This window comes from Cyprinus carpio, chromosome B22 (genome assembly GCF_018340385.1).
Source record: "Cyprinus carpio isolate SPL01 chromosome B22, ASM1834038v1, whole genome shotgun sequence".
Taxonomy (NCBI): Eukaryota; Metazoa; Chordata; class Actinopteri; order Cypriniformes; family Cyprinidae; genus Cyprinus; species Cyprinus carpio.
Genome location: NC_056618.1, coordinates 8,272,071 through 8,283,903, shown reverse-complemented (window position 1 = coordinate 8,283,903; position 11,833 = coordinate 8,272,071). Strand labels below are relative to the sequence as shown.

The window sequence follows — 11,833 nt, the reverse complement described above, 5'->3', positions numbered from 1 at the left end:
TTTGCTTAAATATTACTTAAAATCTGTATTCTATGGCTAATCAAATGCACCTCCGAGGAACTGCATCATAGAAAATATACATACTGTAATCATAAGTGGTTTTTTGGCAGTTGTTTACAGGCGTTTAAGTAGAGTAATATCAGTCCTTCCATCTAAATGGTTTGCAACTTATTTATTCTATAGAATGTCTAAACTGCGTCGCGTCCAAAGGCAAAAAACGACTTTAAAAAGCATTTAAGTAGTCAAATCTTAATATGGTTACTGAGATCCTTCTATTATCTATTTAAAACCCACAATAATATCAGTAAGCTTATATATAAAAAAAATCATAATTTATTGGGTACTTTCAGTTGGGAGGTGGCTGTGGCCCGAACCCTAACCCCTAAATCTCATAATTATAATGATTTTAATTATTTGTATTACAACTCTTTTATGATCAGGAAATATTCATGTGTCCCCCTCTCTCATAGCTACATGGTGATTAGATAGACCCCATCATTTTGCAATAAATGCGATAAGACTGTAAAAACTGTATGTAACTTTAAGGAAGGTCACTACTGAACATCTTTTTTCCTACAATAAAGCTCACATTCTTGAGAGTTTACGTGTTCCATTTAGTTTATATAGGTGTTCCATGTTTCAGAACTGTGCTAGCTAACCATTCGGTTATTAGCATCTGAACTGGGTTCAAACGTATATCTAAAAATTGGTCACTATTGAAACTATCAAAACACAGTCACAAGCCCGAACATGTCATAATTTTTTCGGTAGTGACAAAAAGGGAACACATAGTCCTCTTATTTGGGGGAAATAAATAATTTGTACAGTTATGTATTTTTAGTATGTTTTAGTAGTGCTTTAGTACGCAAGTTATAATTATGTAGTGCAAAGTGGTCGCTACCAAAGCATGACTGTCAGTACTGAAAATGTGCAGTCACTACTGAAACATAAAAAGTTTTTTTCAAAAATAAAGAATACTCAATTATTAACTTAAATGTTATAATGTATGCTTTGTTCAATGAATTATTCCAACTAATGAATCCTTAACTTTGAAATCATTATGATCAACATTTTGCCTTTTTACAAAAAAAATAAAATAATAAAATTATATATATATATATATATATATATATATATATATAGAGATTAAAAATACAACAAATCCAATAAATTATACTGGAAATACTGTTAAATGTAATTTGTTATTATTTTACTGTTTTATTTTTTTAATTTGATTTATGTTATAATATCTATATATTATATATCTATATATATATATATATATATATATATAGTATAATATATATATATATATATAAACAATGTAGATGTAAGCAAAATCTTAATAGGTCATATCCCTTTTAAGAAAAATTGTTATGGCTGTGCTTTGGTAGTGACGCATTTGGGGAGAGGACAAACATTCCAAAACTTTCTGAAAATACAATATGAGAATTAACCACACAAATACTAGAAATGTGTAACTTGGATATTATACAATTTGCATACATACATTTTTTTGGAAAAAGACTAGATTGGCCCATATACGTCCACCTTTTTTGCATTCTGATTCTGACATATCCAAAACACACAAAGACATGTTCCGCTTTGTTACTACAGTTTTTCTTGCAGTGAAGAAACTGTGGGTTCTGCTCCCAAATGGTTTAACTCAGCGCTTCCCAAACCTGTCCTGGAGGACCCCCTGCCCTGCACCTTTTGTATGTCTCCCTTATCTAACACACCTGATTCCACTCATCAGCTCGTTAGTAGACAATGCGAGAACTAAATTGGTTGTGTCTGATTAGGGAGACATAGAAAATTTGCAGGGCAGGGGGTCCTCCAGGACAGGTTTGGGAACCACTGGTAAATGGCGCCATCTGGTGTGCATTACAAACAAAAGGACAAATATATCTAAAGCCCTAGTTGCACGGGATTAGTATTACCTGGTGACCTCCAGTCATTGTAATGATTGCGGAGGTTGTCTGTGATCTTAATCCCGTGCGAATCGGCCATGTCTGTAATTTGTAAAGTAAAAATTCCCCCGCAAAAGACCTGCTTATTTCGCCGAACACAGAGGTCCTGTGATACTATTAGTCCCGTGCGAATCGACACGTCTGTGATTTGGCCTGGATTTGGCGGGTCGTATATCATTTTTCGAGGTTTTTGTTTCCTGTGCGCCTTTTTATCCATCTTTCGCTAAGAATGGAGCTGCGTTGGAGTGTTTGATAGTATTTTGGGTGCTATATCGCTACACAATTGCAGAAAGAGAACACTGAAAACGTTTTGAGGTTAATGTGTTACAAATAAATAAAGTATAAAGCTTGAGATGTTATTTTAACCCGGTGAAATGTAAATGAAGCGCAAGAATCTATTATATCTGAACCATAGAACGGGACTCTCAAAGCCTTGACATCCGGGTATCCGGGAGTAAATTAGAGTAAAATCGCAGGCTTCGCTTATCCCGTGTGAATGCACCACACGAAATTCAGATGTGGGATCAGATGTTTGTTGTTGTTGTTGTTGTTGTTGTTGTTGTTGTTGTTGTTTATTAATATTATCCGATCTCATGAAAGTGCGTTTCAATGGGACGATTTTGTTTCTCTATTTGACGTATTATATGCTTGCGCGCGTCGAGTGTGTCACATTGCGCAAGTAGTAGGCTAACTGCACTTTGTTCTTTGTCCTGGGGTCCGTACTTCATTCCTCGATTAATAGATCTGAGACTATTTGAAAGCTGCCAGATCTTCTAATCATGATAACTGATCTCTGGCTAATTTAGTTCTTCAAACGAATTTGCAGACTTGATTACAATATCTGGATTAAAGGGATACTCAACCCCAAAATGAAAATTTTGTCATTAATCACTTACCCCCATGTCGTTCTAAACCCTTCAAAGCTTCGTTCATCTTCAGAACACAATTTAAGATATTTTGGATGAAAACCGGGAGGCTTGTGACTGTCCCATTAACTTCCAAGTAAATTAAACTGTCAAGGTCCAGAAAAGTATGAAAGACAACATCAGAATAGTTCATCTGCCGTCAGTGGTTCTATCTGAATGTCATGAAGCGACAAGAATACTTTTTGTACACAAATAATAATAATAATAAATAATGACTTTCAGGGGCGTTGCACAAGATCCCGGGCCCTATGCATAGGCAGTCCTGATGGGCCCCCATGACCCCCCAATGAAAATATCCAGGTAAAATAAAATACATTCCAGACTTTTCAAGGGCCCTCTCTTCCTTTTGTTCCTTTGTGGTCATTGTTGTTTTTACCCCCAGTCCGACACCCCTGACGACTTTATTCAACAGGTCATCTCCTCTGTGTCTCTCCGCATCACCATAGCGGCAGTTTGGATAACATCTGCTGAATTCAAACTGCTAACTCTCTACTGTGTCAGCCGCGCTGCATGCATACTGCATACACTGTTTTCTTTTAAATCAAAGTGTAAATGCATGTAGTAAATGTATCCTTGTGTCGCTGAGTCAGTATATATATATATTAAGTATATATATATATATATATATATATATATATCTTTTTTGGGGGGGTGATAGAAATTAATACTTTTATTTAGCAAGGATGCTTTAAATTGATCAAAAGTGACGATAAAGACATTCATATTGTTACAATTATTTTTTTTTTTTTCAGATAAATGCTGATCTTTTGAACTTTCTATTCATTAAAGAAACCTGAAAAAATTCTACTCAGCTTTTTTTCAACATAATAATAATAATAATAATAATAAATGTTTTTGAGCAGCAAATCAGTGGTGGTGGGCCGCCTGGACCAAAAAATGCCAGGGCTGAGTTTTTTGTCCCAGTCCAGCCCTGTTGCTAACATGATATAATTTCAGTTCTGTTGCTTTTACTGTATATGAAAATAAATATGATGAACAAGACACTCAAAGTGCTTGCTATTTAATTCCATACGTAATATCGATATAAAACAAAATCATACTTCATGGCAGATTCATGGCAGTTGTTTCGTTTTGAGTTTATTTCCCGATTAATATGGCGTTAATGTAGTTCGCTGCTAGTAATGGAGGGTGAAAGAATTGTCCAAGTTCATGTTTCGGTGTACAAAGCTGAAGTGTCCCCAGCATTTGGGCTTTTGTGGTAAAGTCCACTGCGGGACTGTGGCACTAGCGTTGTCTTGGTTCTGCCACTTGCCGCGTCCCGTGTGAAGAGGCTCGCGCAGCCATAGGCGGGAGGGTTGCCCCGTAGCTCCAATATATCGCCTTGCTTACAGTATCACAATATATCGTATTGCAACCCCATGTATCGTGATATTTTATCATATCGCCAGATTCTTGGCAATACACAGCCCTAATAATCACATGGAATCAGATAAAATAAAACATTTTAGAAGAGAACGCAGCACCAGAGTTGTCTGAACTAATGAGCATTAAGCTGGGTAGTCATCAAGTCATTTCCCATCATGCTTTTGATAAGCGCAGTCAGTGGAAAGCAACTGCGCTCGACTGCGTGATCCGACACAGCCGCCTCGCAGTCACAAGAGTTTTTTGGCAGTGGCACACGTCAGCATGACATCAGAGCAAGGCGGACGTAATTCAAACAGTTTTCTAACCGGCATGCATTAAAAGCGTGTAGGCTATATAAAACCAATACAACTCACTGGAGCACCATTCCTGAGACTGATTCGTTTTGCCATAACCACGTGTTCTGTGACATCCAAAGTTTCGTTTTCGCGAACTCATTGCGCTGGTTTCAAGTGTCATTTACTACTTTGATAATTAAAAAATCATAATACCATTATGTGTGTAGCTTTGTGCATGTTCAACTGGTATTAATCCCCACTTCACAAGCTCTTTAATTTACCATTCCATAATAATCTTCATAGTGTTTCCATAAAGGGGCCTAAAATAAACGTATGATTTATTTATTCTATGTTTTAAAAATTTAGTTGGAAGATTTTCTAGGCTATGTAGCATGATTATATTCAAGTATTTATTCTGTATTTTATTCCTCTTCAGTTAGCTATAAAACCTTTTTAGCACTTTCGATAATAAATAGTTTAAAAAGTGAGCTATGAATAATACAAAATGGTAAAGTATACATGTAATCAGTGTTGGGTGTAACTAATTCCAAAGTAATTAGTTACTATACTTTTCCCTTGAAAAAGTAAAGTAAGGGATTACTCTTGTTTTTTTTCTGTAATTTAATAACAGTTACTTCATATGTAATTGAACTTAATACTGTGTATAGATCAGTTATGTAATTAGGAGTATTTTGAGGCAAAAGCCATAGTTAATAGTTAGTTAATAGTGAGAATTGGACCCTAATCTAAACTGTGACCAGAATAAATTATAAACTAAGAAAAAAGAGCAACAACATGTAAGTGCAAATGAGTACATGACTCTGACCTTATGGCCTTTAACACAGTTGTTCAGGAAGACAGTGGTTAAAGGTATAGTTATCCCAAAAAATTAAATGATAATTAGCCTCATCATTCTAAATCTGTAAGACATTCATTCATCTTTGGAACACAAATTAAGATAGTTTTATGTAATTCGTGAGCTTTCTGAACTTTCTGGGTTCATTTCTGGGTTCAGAATGGTATCTGCATTGCTATCTATGGAGGGTCAGAAAGCTCCCAGATTTCATCAAAAATATCTTCATTTGTGTTCCGAAGATGAACAAAGTCTATTATCTAACAATAAACTAACTATACTGCGGTTCATAAAATACTCAAATAAACAGTTTTGGACTGACAGTGTGAGCCCTGGCCCACTGATGTCAATAATAGGTCCCATTTTAGAGGTTTTCCAAATCTCAACGGTAGTAAGTATAAATCACCAGTAAGAAACTACTAAACCTTTAGAAGATGTCTTTATTGTTTCATAGTTGTGGCATATAAGACAGTAATAAGTAAGCAGAATATAAGGTTGGACACCACTGAGTTTTTTTTTTTTTTGAAAAGTGGGTGGAAACTTCTAATGGCCCCCTAACATTTATTTTATTTATTTATTTTTGCCAACTGCTTTCCATATTCAGTATTAAACAATTTTATTATAAAATGTGAAAAAAGTCTTAAATATGCATTAAATATGATCACTGTGTTTCTATTACACTTTCTTGTCATGATTTAATGTTTCAGTAGGTTACAGTTTCTGAGTTGTGCATACAAGCAGGAAGAAGCTCTTCACCTACAAGCTTCATGCTCTGTTCTCTCATGCATGAGAGAGATGTTTGTCCACCCAGCAGATCAAACCACATTTCCGAAGAAAACCAACCGCAGCAGCTTTCAGTTTGACTCAGAAGCTGAACTTGTAAGACTAGTTATGTTAGATGCAGACACTTTTGAACTTTGTATTTCCATGCACAACAATTGACTAAACTGAGCAAATACAACCATTTTTAAAACACTAGGGTAAGCTAGATCAATATTCTTCTTATTACTAGAGTAATATCCTTCTACTTTTATATATTTACCACAGCCAGACTGTCATTAAAAAAAAGTCAATGTTTTCCTCAGATATAAACATTAAGATAGATAGATAGATAGATAGATAGATAGATAGATAGATAGATAGATAGATAGATAGATAGATAGATAGATAGTTTAGAACACGTTCAGAGAACAGTATGTTCATCTGAGCATCATCCTCTGTTGGGGGAGGATTCATCAACAGATCAACAGGTTGAGTGTTTTCAGCGGACAGCAGCGGACATTAGAACCATTTAATTTTTTTTTTTTTTACTGAACCATTAAGGAAAATGTTTCACACACTTGTTTTGTTCTGCTTGTTCTTTTTGTGCTGGTCGAGTCCGATGGGTAAGTTATAAAAGCATTTTAACAGTGTAATTTCAATTCTCTTTCAGCTTTCTGCTGTATAAACAAGATGAGTCAATATCATTGATACAGTTCTCTTTTCATTGTAATTTTAATTTGAAATTTCCAGGCCTTCTATTGTGACTGTAAATTTATCTTCCTCAGAAAGCCAAAACCACCATTTCAAATTCCAGGCGTCTTTTTTTACTTTAATTATTGTGTTTTTTTATTTTTATTTTTAAATAAATTATGTAACTTCACACATTGCTTTTACTCTAGTTAAGTTAATAAATATATAAAGAAAAAATATTGGCTCATGCTTATGTCTCACCTTTCACTTTGCTGCTCTGGATGTTATTCAGTTCATATTTAAACAATTCAATCTACAGCTGATTTCAGGCTGTAGAAACCATCCAGGGCTTTAATTTGCTCTCGTTCAAATCTTCAGGTGTGTTTGGGGCTGAAACAAATGGAATACAATCAGCGTCATTGAATGAGGGAGATTGTGTCACTCTAAACACTGATGTTACTGAAATACGTGAAGATGAAGACATACTGTGGAATTTTGGAGCCAACAACTCTATGATAGCTCAAATAAAAAAAAAGAACCAAATCTTTTCCACATATGATGATGGTCCTGATGAGAAATTCAGAGACAGACTGAAATTGGACAAACAGACTGCATCTCTGACCATCAGAAACATCACAACTGAACATACTGGACTCTATAAACTACAGATTAGTGGAGCAAAACTGATATCGAAAACATTCAATGTTTCTGTCTATGGTGAGTAGAGATCATCTGTCCAAACATTCACATATTCCTGTTTTATTAACTGTTTACATATTAACTCATTGTATATATTAAGATCAAAGACACATTCACTCAAAACACTGGGAAAAAATAAGATTTGATAAGATTTCATTTAATTTATTTTATTTATTGGCGCCTTTCAAATGTCCCCATATTTATTTTGTTTTTTTTAGATTTTATTTTATCCCCATATAAAATATAAAAATACAAAAAAAATAATAAAAACTAATCAACACATAAAATTATAGATTTGTCTGCTTAAATTCATAGATATAAGGCTGTCACAGACTGACTGGAAGCTGTACTCCATTCCCGACCTTGCCCCCCCTTCCCTCTTCTGCGCCAGGCACCACTGAACTATGATTTTTTTTATTATTATTCAATTTGATATTTAACCAAAAGCCAATGCAAGTGATAGAGAATAGAAATGTGTTCTATGAAAGGAGTTTTAGAAATAATTTGTGTAGCTGAACTCTTGACCAGCTGCAGTTTCTCTAAGTCTTTAGAAGGAAAACGATATAGAATAGAGTTGCAGTAATCAATACGTGACGAAGTAAAGTGAAGTGTCATACAGCCAAGTATGGTGATCCATACTCAGAATTCATGCTCTGCATTTAACCCATCCAAAGTTTACACACACAGCAGTGAACACACACACACACACTTCAGTGAACACACAAAGACTGTTGGGGGTTCGGTTCCTTGCTCAAGGGCACCTCAGTCGTGGTATTGCTGGCCCGAGACTCGAACCCACAACCTTAGGGTTAGGAGTCAAACTCTCTAACCACTAGGCCACGACTTCCCCAAACGTGATGGAACTAAAGCATGTACAAGAATAGCAGTGTTATTGGTTCTCAAAAATGGACGAAGACGATTTGTTTTTCGCAAATGAAAGTCGTCAGAACGGATAATATTATTATTTCGAGTTTTTTAAAAGATAAGTTGCTATCGAGGTCGACACCTAAACTCTTTACCTGAGAAGACGGAAAACTGTTGACTTGTCAATAGTCACAGAGGAACGACCAGATTTTACCAGATTAGACTTTGTACCTACAAGAAGAATTTCATTTTATCGCTATTAAGTTGAAGGAAATTAGATGAAAAACACAAACTGTTGTACAAACTGAGTGCGACCAGAAAGATACGATCTATTCAGATGTATCTTTATTCTCTATTTTTTAGCTCATCTGCCTGTTCCTGTCATAAGCAGTAACTCTTCACAATGTTCTTCATCATCATCACCTTTATCGTCATTACAGCAGAATTGTTCATTGGTGTGTTCAGTGGTGAATGTGGGTCATGTGACTCTCTCCTGGTACAAAGGAAACAGTTTATTGTCCAGCATCAGTGTGTCTGATCTCAGCATCAGTCTCTCTCTACCTCTGGAGGTGGAATATCAGGATAAAAACACCTACAGCTGTGTGATCAACAATCCCATCAGCAACCAGACCACACATCTCAACATCACTCTACTCTGTCAACCATGTTCAGGTACAGCAGCACTTTTATGATATGATCTCTGTATTTAGTTGTAAATCAGACTGGCACATTCACTTCTAGCTTTATTCCTACAGCACTGGACTTACATTCTCCTTCACAAGAAGACTCTCCTCTAATAGTGTTGATTTCTGCTACTGTTGGATCTCTGTTGACTGCAGCTGTAATTGGGATTTTCTGCATCTACAGGAAATGTAGAACAACCGATCAAGAAGGCAAGTGTTACTGATTTTAAACAAGTATTAAAAAAAAAAATACTCTTAACATTTTAATCAATTGATAGCTCTAGAAATCTTATATGTTTTAAAGAAAGATTCAGCCCTGTGCTGGTGTTCAAATGAATATTTCTAGGAAAGACAATGTAATTTTCAATAAAAATTAAAAAGTCATGAATGTTGTTCTAATTATTGCATACTGTGCTAAGATATTTTTTTATGTGTGAACTGTTATAATGCCAAATTAATAAATGCTATTAATCATTTTCTTCTAATTTAATAATGACATTACAAAATGCTTATATTTGTGCCTTAATACACGTAGAGAAACAGATCTATTTGTGTTTTAATCTACTATCATTGTCCTTTTAACAGATCAGACTTGTGATGAAGAAATAACTTATGTTGAGACAATGTTCTACAGAAGAAAAACATGGAAACTGGTAAGAAACTTTAACCTCTGCATTTAGTCTCTGTAATTTGTTTTAGCAGTAAGTCAGATATTGATGTGCTTGCGTCTGTATAATGATCTGTCAAACACTCCCACTGTCCCACTTTATGTTTGAAGTCTTTAAATACTATGTACTTAATAATAAAATAATGAATTGTAACCTATTGTGGTACCTATTGCATTCATGTTTAATTGCAAAATACCTTTTCTGTATCTGTGAGATACGAGGTAAGGGACAGGTTTGGTGGTCTGGTTAGGTTTAAGGGGTAGAGGTAGGGTCAACAGTGTAATTATAGATGTAACCATTTTACAAGTTTAAGCAAATTAAATGAACATTGTTTTTGTTTTGAGCAGTCAACAGTGGTTAATTTGGCAGTAAACAAAGCATCTGATAGGACAGTGTAATTATAGATGTAACCATTTTACAATTGTTAGGTAAATAATGCATCTGATAGGATTTTTTTTTGTTAATTTTGTTTTTTGCTTTAGTTTAGGTTTGTTTTTGTTAAGTTTGTTTTTACTATAATATAGGTAAACAAACCATCTGAAAAATAGTGTTACTTTTTTTGATTTTTTAGTTATTATAAAAATGATATTAATTTATTTCAATATTTAATTATGAAAAAAATGTAGTGGAGTATATATTTAATTATGAAGAAAATGTTAACTTTCAATTTTAGCACTATATGTTAAATGTTTTTGTTTTATAGAAATTTAAAGAGGAGGAACATGTGGATTTTATGTCTTTTTTTTTAGTCCCAGACACAGCCATGTGATCACTTGCATTAAGAAACTCTTGAGACACCCTCATTCAGAGTCTATGGTTGAGTTCTCGAACTGGTAAAAATCACAACAACAACAACTAATTTATTAATTAAATTCATTATTTGGATAAAAATGAATGAAAGTCATATGGGTTTGGAATGACATAAGTGAGTTAATGGCAGAATTTTCATTTTTGTGTCTAAAAATGAATTGAGGACATGTTTCATCAAAACAAGTCGAAGTGAAGCGCTTCATTCTGTGAAATGTGGTTTGGTAAACAAACATCTTCTGCATGATGTGCTGCTGTATGTTTGTGTTTGATGTCTGTTCACGAGTTTGTGTCAGGTGTCAACAGTGTGTCTGTTTTTTATAGCATGTGGTTGAAGGGCGTTTTTCCATTTCTGCCCATGATTTTAACAGTTTGACGTTTTTTTTTTTCTCTTTTGAAAAAACAAAAACAAATGGCCAATCAAATTCTTGTGTCTGTGAAATATAAAGCTGATGTTCAAGGGCATATGCATCTCACTATAAATACATGATCTTATGAACTCATGCTGTGACCTTGTAGACAAGCTCTGCTAGTTTCAAGGGTTATTTCCATCAAGAGAAACATGAGTTATTTTTAACAATAACTATTCTTGATCTTAGAGATGTTTTAAAGATCATATCCTGTTTTTGTCTGTCGTGACATTTTGACAAGTATGGTGACCCATACTCAAAATTGGTGCTCTGCATTTAACCCATCCAAGTGCACACACAGAGCAGTGAGTGGGGAACACACACACACACACACACCCCGTGAACACACATCCGGAGCAGTGGGCAGCCATTCTGCTCCAGGGCCCGGGGTGCAATAGGGGGGTTCAGTGCCTTGCTCAAGGGTACTTCAGCCATGGGTATTGAGGGTGGAAGAGAGCGCTGTTTATTCCATTCTTATCCAGCAAGCTGCCATTAAGATTAAAAATTAATTAATTAATTAATTAATAATAATAATTATAATGCTTGGTACATTAACAACATTTCTGTCTTTTCAATTAACATCAATGTCAATTAAACAACACTTACAGCATCAGACTCAGTTCAAAAATTGGTTGTTTGTTGTTTGACTTACATTAATTCATTTTTTTTGATTTACAGCAGTGCATCAGTGGTTTTTTGTTTTGCTGTTTTGCTGTTGTTCCCTTAACATGTGAGTTGTAGTAGGTGTTAGTGGATGTAAGTGAATGATGGAAAAAACAAAACAGAACTATTAGTATTAATATTATAGGTCTTTTATAGGTCTTATATGATACTGTAAAA

At 34.7% G+C, this 11,833-nt stretch overlaps 1 long non-coding RNA gene across 1 annotated transcript; it reads left to right on the top strand.

The window, feature by feature from the left end:
• Positions 1 to 6,348: 6,348 nt before the first annotated feature.
• Positions 6,349 to 8,839, top strand: LOC122141741. The gene is made up of 3 exons (XR_006158056.1): positions 6,349 to 6,795; positions 7,241 to 7,579; positions 8,789 to 8,839. It is a non-coding gene; the product is annotated as an uncharacterized LOC122141741 (long non-coding RNA).
• Positions 8,840 to 11,833: the final 2,994 nt, after the last annotated feature.